The sequence below is a fragment of the Eurosta solidaginis genome, chromosome 5 (assembly GCF_040869045.1).
Source record: "Eurosta solidaginis isolate ZX-2024a chromosome 5, ASM4086904v1, whole genome shotgun sequence".
NCBI classification, from domain to species: domain Eukaryota; kingdom Metazoa; phylum Arthropoda; class Insecta; order Diptera; family Tephritidae; genus Eurosta; species Eurosta solidaginis.
In genome coordinates this window covers 204,700,603-204,709,338 of record NC_090323.1, presented here as the reverse complement: position 1 = coordinate 204,709,338, position 8,736 = coordinate 204,700,603, and positions in this window count along the sequence as shown.

Here is an 8,736-nt window from a genome sequence, read left to right as displayed (position 1 = left end):
ATCATTAAATCATTTGGCGTCATTGCCTGCGGTAGGTAGCATTAGAAGTCACAGAAAATTTCTTCAACATCAGTTACTCCAGCCGATAGATAATCTGGAGGCAACTGATGATGCTAATAAGCTCTTAGGGGGGCTCAACTTTATAAAAAAGATAAAGGAAGCAGCCCCGTCCATATATGAGTGGCGCAGATTATTTCCTTCTTTTGACACTGCCTCTATTAACCTTAGGGTCCTTCTAAGGGAACATATCACTGGTATCTGCCTGGTGAAATCATTGATCTAGCGCTGACAGATTATGGGCCTTGCGTCCAGAGGAAATAACCTGTTATACCTATTTGGATAAGGTAAACCGAGTTATTTTACTCTAGTAAAAAATACTTTAATTGCTTTAATTTTATTGTTGTTTTATTGGCCTATTAATTTGCAAGCTCAATATAAAGCTAAGCGGCAAAGCTCACCAACAACCTTGAACAACTAGCAGTTGTGTTGAAGTTTAATTTTCTATTCTAATTAAAAAAATATTTTTTGAATTAAGTAGAAATATAACATTACAATGGGAATGACAAAATATTTCTGTTAAGACCTTGAGCTCAGTCCGAACCCGAGCTCGTTTAAATTCTTCCTTTCTATATAATCTGAGTAAGTGCGATGTTACCATAGTTAGGGTGAAGTCAAAACGCGCTCGTAGTTCCACGATGACATCGAACCGCTAACCGACAGAGTGGAAGCGGAAAGCGTTGTAGAATATAAAGATAGAAAGCTCTGCAAATTACTTCTTATGAAAACGGACAGACGGACGAACATGGCTTAATAAAGTTTTTTTTATACTCATGATTTTGATATATGCAGTTAGTCTATATCTATATCCATTCATGTATACCTGTACCACCAACCGTTATGTTACTTACTTACTTACTTAATTGGCGCTTAACCGTCTAAACGGTTATGGCCGTCCAACAAGGCGCGCCAGTCACTCCTTCGCTCCGCCAACCGGCGCCAATTGGTCACACCAAGGGAGTTTAAATCGTTTTCCACCTGGTCCTTCCAACGGAGTGGGGGCCGCCCTCTAGCTCTGCTGCCATAGGCGGGTTCCGATAGAAACACTTTCTTGGCCGGAGCATCATCTTTCATTCGCATAACATGGCCTAGCCAGCGCAGCCGCTGCGTTTAAATTCGCTGGACTATGTTGATGTCTGCGTATAGCTCGTACGGCTTATCATTAAATCTTCTTCGGTACTCGCCATCGCCAACGCGTAGAGGTCCATAAATCTTTCGAAGAACTTTTCTCTTGAACACTCCCAAAGCTGCTTCATCTGCTGTTGTCATGGTCCATGCTTCTGCCCCATATAGCAGGATGGGTACGATAAGTGACTTGCAGAGTATGATTTTCGTTCGCCGAGAGAGGACTTTACTTTTCAATTGCCTACCTAGTCCAAAGTAGCATTTATTGGTAAGATTGATTCTTCGCTGGATTTCAGTGCTGATGTTGTTCCTAGTGTTGATGCTGGTTCCCAAATAAACGAAGTCTTTTACTATTTCGAAATTATGGCTGCCAACAGTAGCGTGGTTGCCAAGGCGCATATGTGCTGACTCTTTGCTCGATGACAGCAGGTACTTCGTTTTGTCCTCATTCACCATCAAACCCATCTTTACCGCTTATTTTTCCAGTCTGGAGTAAGCAGAACTAGCAGCGCGCGTGTTTAGGCCGATGATATTAATGTCATCAGCATATGCCAGTAATTGCACGCTATTATAGTATATTGTTCCAGTGCGGTTAAGTTCTGCAGCTAGTATAATTTTCTCCAGCATCAAATTAAAGAAATCGCACGATAGGGGGTCATCCTGTCTGAAACCTCGTTTAGTTTCGAACGGCTCGGAGAGGTCCTTCCGCATTCTGACTGAGCTGATGGGTTGCTCAACGTCATTTTGCACAGCCGTATAAGTTTTGCGGGGAAACCAAATTCAGACATAGCGGCATATAGGCAGCTCCTTTTCGTGCTGTCGAAGGCGGCTTTAAAGTCGACGAAGAGGTGATGTATGTCGATTCTCTTTTCACGGGTTTTTTCCAAGATTTGGCGCATTGTGAAAATCTGGTCGATGGTAGATTTACCAGGTCTGAAGCCGTACTGATAAGGTCCAATCAGCCGGTTCACGGTGGACTTCAATCTTTCGCACAATACACTTGAAAGGACCTTATATGCGATATTAAGAAGGCTGATTCCACGATAGTTGGTGCATTTTGCAGTATCCCCCTTCTTGTGGACTGGGCAAAGAACACTTAGATTCCAACCGTCGGGCATGCACTCTTTGCAACCGTTATGTTTCCAAAGTTAATATACTCTGTGTGCAAAGCACGCTGAGTATAAAAATATGAGTATCACATACTTTTTCATGCATTTAGAATTCATACTTCCTGTATGCATACAATTTACTTCATCTGGGTTGTCATCTTTACTTTTTTTGTACACATTCGAGTTCAGCAGCTCAAAATCTATCGCAGGATTAATTTTTAGGAAAAAATCTTTTAGTTTATTTTTAATTATTTAAAAAACCAGTAGCAAACCCAAAATGATTTTTTTAAACAAGGGTTGCAATGTTTAGTTCTGAAATTTTCTTACATCGGCAAGAAATTGGCCTTTCAAGCCTTTTTAGTTCGATAACTCTAACCTTGACCGTTACTTTGAAATTTCATCTTGGAGAAAACTTTTTCCAATTTAACTCTTATTTTGCCGCGTACCGAATTTGTAAAAGCTACCTAAATTTTTGGCTTAAGTTTTCGTGCTTACGGGTGGGCGGAAATCTCTTTGGACATGATAATTTTGCTATAGAGACTTCTATATCTATCACGACTCCTTTATATTATTGCAACTCATCGTTATGTGATTTATGTTATAAAAAAACAAGTAAGGAAGGCTAAGTTCGGGTGTAACCGAACATTACATACTCAGCTGAGAGCTCTTGCGACAAAATAAGGGAAAATCACCATGTAGGAAAATGAACCTAGGGTAACCCTGGAATGTATTTGTATGACATGGGTACCAAATGGAAGGTATTAAAGAGTATTTTAAAAGAGAGTGGGCCATAGTTCTATAGAAGGACGCCTTTTCGAGATATCGCCATAAAGGTGGACCAGGGGTGACTCTGTTGTTGTTGTTGTTGTTGTAGCAGTGCTTCGCCCCACCTAACAGCCGCGACCGATCACAAATTGTCATCAATATCCTCTAACGGGAGTCCAAGGAAACTTGCTGTTTCGACAGGGGTGAAGCATAATGAAAGGGGTGTTAGAGGCGTTGGTTCCACATTACAATTAAAGAGATGGTTGGTGTCATGTGGGGACACATTGCAAGCGGGGCATACATTTTGTATGTCGGGGTTGATTCTGGATAGGTAAGAGTTTAACCTGTTGCAGTATCCAGAACGAAGTTGAGCAAGAGTGACACGCGTTTCCCTGGGGAGTATGCGTTCCTCTTCCACAAGTTCTGGGTTCTTTTATTTGAGTACTTGATTCACCGGGCAATTCCTGACATAAAGGTCCGATGCCTGTTTGTGGAGTTCACCAAGGACCTGCTTGTGTTTTTTTGCTTCATACGGCTGGGTTCTCAGGTGCCGTATTTCCCCAAGATGCTTACGGAGATGACTCCTTAAGCCCCTAGGCGGCGTTGGCTCATCAATCAGATGTCTGTTTGGATGCCCAGGTTTCTGGGTATTCAACAGGAACTGTTTGGTTATCATCTCATTTCTCTCCCTGATGGGGAGTATTCTCGCCTCATTATGTAGATGGTGTTCTGGGGACATAAGAAGGCAGCCCGTGGCGATTCTGAGAGCAGTATTTTGGCGGCCTATAGCTTCTTCCAGTGGGTAGTTTTTAGGCTTGGCGACCATATGGGTAACGCGTAGCAAGTAAACGGCTGGCCAATTGCTTTGTATGTAGCAATGAGCGTTTCTTTATCTATTCCGCAAGGGATTTGAGGATTTTATTACGGCTCTGGATTTTCGGAACAATTGCGGCTGCGTGCTCACCAAAATGTAGATCCTGATCAAACGTCACACCCAAGATTTTGGGGTGTAGGACAGTCGGTAGCGTAGTGCCATCGACGTGGATGTTCAAATATGTCGACATTTGGGACGTCCATGTTGTAAATAAGGTCGCGGAAGATTTAGTCGGTGATAATGCCAGGTTTCGCGAGGTGAAAAAACCGGAGAGATCAGGGAGGTAGCCATTTATTCTGTTGCAGAGCTCATCGATCTGTGGGTCTGGGCCTGTGGCCATTATTGTGCAGTCATGAAACGATAGTGACTCCTTCTGGTGATGAAGGTAGCTTAGATATGTAGAAATTAAACAAAAGTGGGGATAGGACACCACCCTGTGGCTTCCCTTGTTTAATTCTTCTCGGTTTTGATGTTTCGTTCCTAAATTGCACCTATGCCTGCCGACCACCCAGATAATTTGCGGTCTACCTTTTAAGACATGGGGGAAGGGTAGACCATTCCAGGTCTTGCAGTAACGTGCCATGGTTGACCGTATCAAAAGCTTTTGATAGGTCTAGCGCTACGAGTAGTGTTCTGTGATGGGGGTTTTGATTTAAACCGCAATTTATCTGGGTGCTGATTGCATTTAGCGCGGTGGTGGTGCTATGGAGTTTTCTGAAGCCATGCTGATGAGAGGCTAGCTGCAAATTTGCTTGGAAGTAGGGGAGCAAAATGGCTTCAAGCGTCTTTGCTACTGGCGATAGGAGAGATATCGGACGATACGACTCTCCTATGTTAGCTGGTTTCCCAGGCTTTAGTAGCGAGACCACCTTGGCCATTTTCCATTTTTCGGGTATGACAAAGGTGGAAAGAGACAGGTTGAAGACATGTGCTAAGTATTTGAAACCCTCTTTCCCTAGGCTTTTAAGCATCGGCATGGCTATGCAGTCCGGGCCCACTGCTTTGGATGGTTTAGCGTGACCAATGGCATCTTCAATCTCTCTGGCGGTGATGGTAATTGGTGACGCGCTGAATTTATGTTTATGAGCGTGCCTGTTGGCCCTCCGTCTATCTTTGTCGACCGTAGAATGCATTACATATTGACGACAGAAAGCGCTCGCGCATTTGTTCGAATCCGACAGCACTTTATAGCCGAAGGCGATGGAAACTTTGTTATTGTGCTTAGACGGATTCGATAGGGACTTTACGGTGGACCAAAGTTTACCCACACCGGCAGATAGGTTACAACCTCTTAGGTGCTGCTCCCATTTCGCCCGCTTGTGTTCATCCACAAGCAATCTGATGCGTTGGTTTATGTCCCTTATTTGGGGGTCGCCTGGGTCGAGCTGTCTTACAAGGTCACGTTCTCTCGATAAATTTGCGGCCTCCGCCGGGAAGTGGGGCCGAATTTCGGAAATTCTCCCGGCCGGAATGAAACGGGCCGAGGCGGATTCAATGACCTTGCGGAAAGCACGCTCCCCTTGGCGGGCATCAGTCGGGATAGGGAGGGCAGCAAAGAGGTTGTCTGTAAAAGATTTGTATTCGTCCCACTTTCCTTTTTTAAAGTTTATGAAAGTGCGTTTTTCTGTAACGATGAAGTCGGCGGTACGCTGGAACGAAATAAGTATAGGCAGGTGGTCGGATGCCAATGTTACCATCGGCTCCCAGTTGACGCAGTTTACGAGTTCTGCACTCACGATTGAGATATCCGGCGAACTGTGACAGCTTCCTACCATACGTGTGGGCGCGTCTCCTTTTATTGTTCAGAACGTCGTTTCTTCTATTTGATCAAACAACATCTCACCCCTACTCTCCGCCCGCAAGTTTGAATGCAATAGATCGTGATGGACATTAAATTCGCCTAAGATAATGCGATTGTTGCCAGTGAGTAAGGCGCTAATATTAGGGCGGTATCCACTGGGGCAACAGGTGACACGAGGGATGTTGATGTTGATGATTTCTAGATTTGCATCGCCCGACCGGACAGATAATCCTTGACGTTCTAAGACACTGTCCCTGCGGTCGATGTCGGGATCAAATATATGATATTGCACAGAGTGGTGTATGATAAACGCGAGGCCGCCTCCATTTCCGCTCATGCGATCTTTTCTGTGGACATTATACCCAGAACAGGTTTGTAGTGCAGATCTTGCTGTGAGTTTAGTCTCTTGAATCGCAGCAATGCGGATGTTGTGCCGCTTCATGAAATCGACTATCTCCGTGATCTTCCCAGTTAATCCATTACAGTTTAACTGCAGAATTCTGAAGTAGGGGGAGACGTCGCCACTCTGGGAGTAAGTGACGGGTGACTACGCCTGGGTTGAGGAAGGCCAGGACGCAACTGCTGTTGTGGCCCTGGGACTGAGTGTCCTTGCAGGGGCTGATGCTCAGCGTTGCTACCGACTCTACTACGAAGGTAGTAGTTATGAGTGGTAGTAGCTGTTTGAGTTTTTGGCGCCGCGGGGCGCGAGCAGCAGCCGGTACTAGTTGTGGCTTGCTGACCAGCTGGGCTGCTGGAAGGTAGTGGGGGCGTTAAGGCGTAGACTACGGGACGCCTTTGGACGTGAACAGCAATGAGCAAAAGATTTATAAAAGTTACGTAGACGTCGGGTTTTGGGATCAAGCCCAGAACAACCTGTCCGATGCAACCATCCCTTACACGAGACACACTAAACAGAGTATGACCGTCCTAAAAAGATTCCTTTCCGGCAGATGCAGCAAAACCATTTCTCAGGACCGGGGTCAGGAGACGGACCCGGATTGGATTCGATACCTTCCCGGAGCAAGAGAATATGGAGCAGTCCCGCTGCAAGGAGCTGCTGGGAGGATGACAATTTGTGGGAGGCACGCAACAAATTAAATGGGGTTACACTGAAATGACAGTCCTTGGTCGGGAAAAATCACGAGTCGCTCCGGTACATAGAATCTAGAATGTGTTTGTACGATATGGGTATCAAATTATAGGTGTTAATGAGGGTTTTAGAAGGGAGTGGCCCTAGTTGTATATGTGAAGGCGTTTTCGAGATATCGACCAAAATGTGGATCAGGGTGACCCAGAATATCATCTGTCGGGTACCGCTAACTTATTTATATATGTAATACCACGAACAGTGTTTCTGCCATGATTCCAAAGGATTTTGATTTCGCCCTGCAAAACTTTTTCATTTTTTTCTACTTAATATGGTAGGTGTCACAACCATTTTACAAAGTTTTTTCTAAAGTTATGTACATTTTGCGTCAAAAAACCAATCCAATCACCATTTTTCATCCATGTTTTCGTATTTGGTATAAAATTATGGCATTTTTTTCATTTTTCGAAATTACCGATATCGAAAAAGTAGGCGTGGTCATAGTCGGATTTCGGCCATTTTTTATACCAAGATAAAGTGAGTTCAGATAAGTACGTGAACTGAGTTTAGTAAAGATATATCGATTTTTGCTCAAGTTATCGTGTTCACGGCCGAGCGGAAGGACAGAAGGTAGACTGTGTATAAAAACTGGGCGTGGCTTCAACCGATTTCGCCCATTTTCACACAGTTACCGCCATAGAAGCTATGCCCTTACCAAATTTCAGAAGGATTGGTGAATTTTTGTTCGACTTATGGCATTAAAAGTATTCTAGACAAATTAAATGAAAAAGGGCGGAGCCACTGGTGTTTAATCTTGACATCATTTACTTATATATGGTAAAGATATTAAGTTTTTTGTTAAAATTTGAATAAAAAATCTTTATTTTTAAATTGGGCGTAATCGTCATCCGATTTTGCTCATTTTCATTCAGAACACATATAGTAATAGGAGTAACGATCCTGCCAAATTTCATCATGATATCTTCAACGACTGCCAAATTACAGCAAAACTTGTAAATTACCTCTTATTAAAAGTGTGCGGTGCCACGCCCATTTTCCAAAATTTTACTAATTTTCTATTCTGCGTTATTAGGTCAACCCACCTGCCAAGTTTCATCGCTTTATCCGTCTTTTGTAATGAATTATCGCACATTTTCGGTTTCGGAAATTTTCGATATCGAAAAAGTGGGCGTGGTTATAGTCCGATTTCGTTCATTTTAAATAGCGATCTTAGATGAGTGCCCAGGAACTTACATACCAAATTTCATTAGGATACCTCAAAATTTACTCAAGTTATCGTGTTTACGGACGGACGGACGGACATGGCTAAATGAATTTCATTTTTCGCCCAGATCATTTTGATATATAGAAGTCTATATCTATCTCGATTAGTTTATACCGTTATGCGAACAAAATTAAAATAATCTGTGAGCTCTGCTCAGCTTAGTATAATAAATAAATGTAAGGACCCATATATATATATATGTATGTACAAACACAGCTGGGCTTAAAAATATTTGGTTTAAAATAATTCCTCATTTTTTTGTTACTCATACGCAATGGTATGCCCCAAAAAAGTTACTCACATATGCATGTATAGATAAGTGAATATTGCCTACCAAATCGCATAGTATACATATATATAGGATTAGTGAATTTTAATTCTTGCATGCATTTATTTTATGAAATTATTTAAAGTTAAAAGAAACACTAAATACCGTTATAGGTTACAAGGTCGCCACCATGGCCTACTAATAATAATAACACTGCTCGACACAGGTTCAGTTGCATGGGATTTTGTGCATAATGGTTAAAGTACTTTTTACATCAAATTCAAATGCAGAAGCCGTTCTTTCTAGTTCTGGTTCACGAAAAAAAAAAAACAAATACTAGCCACAAATAAAACAAAAACTGTTTA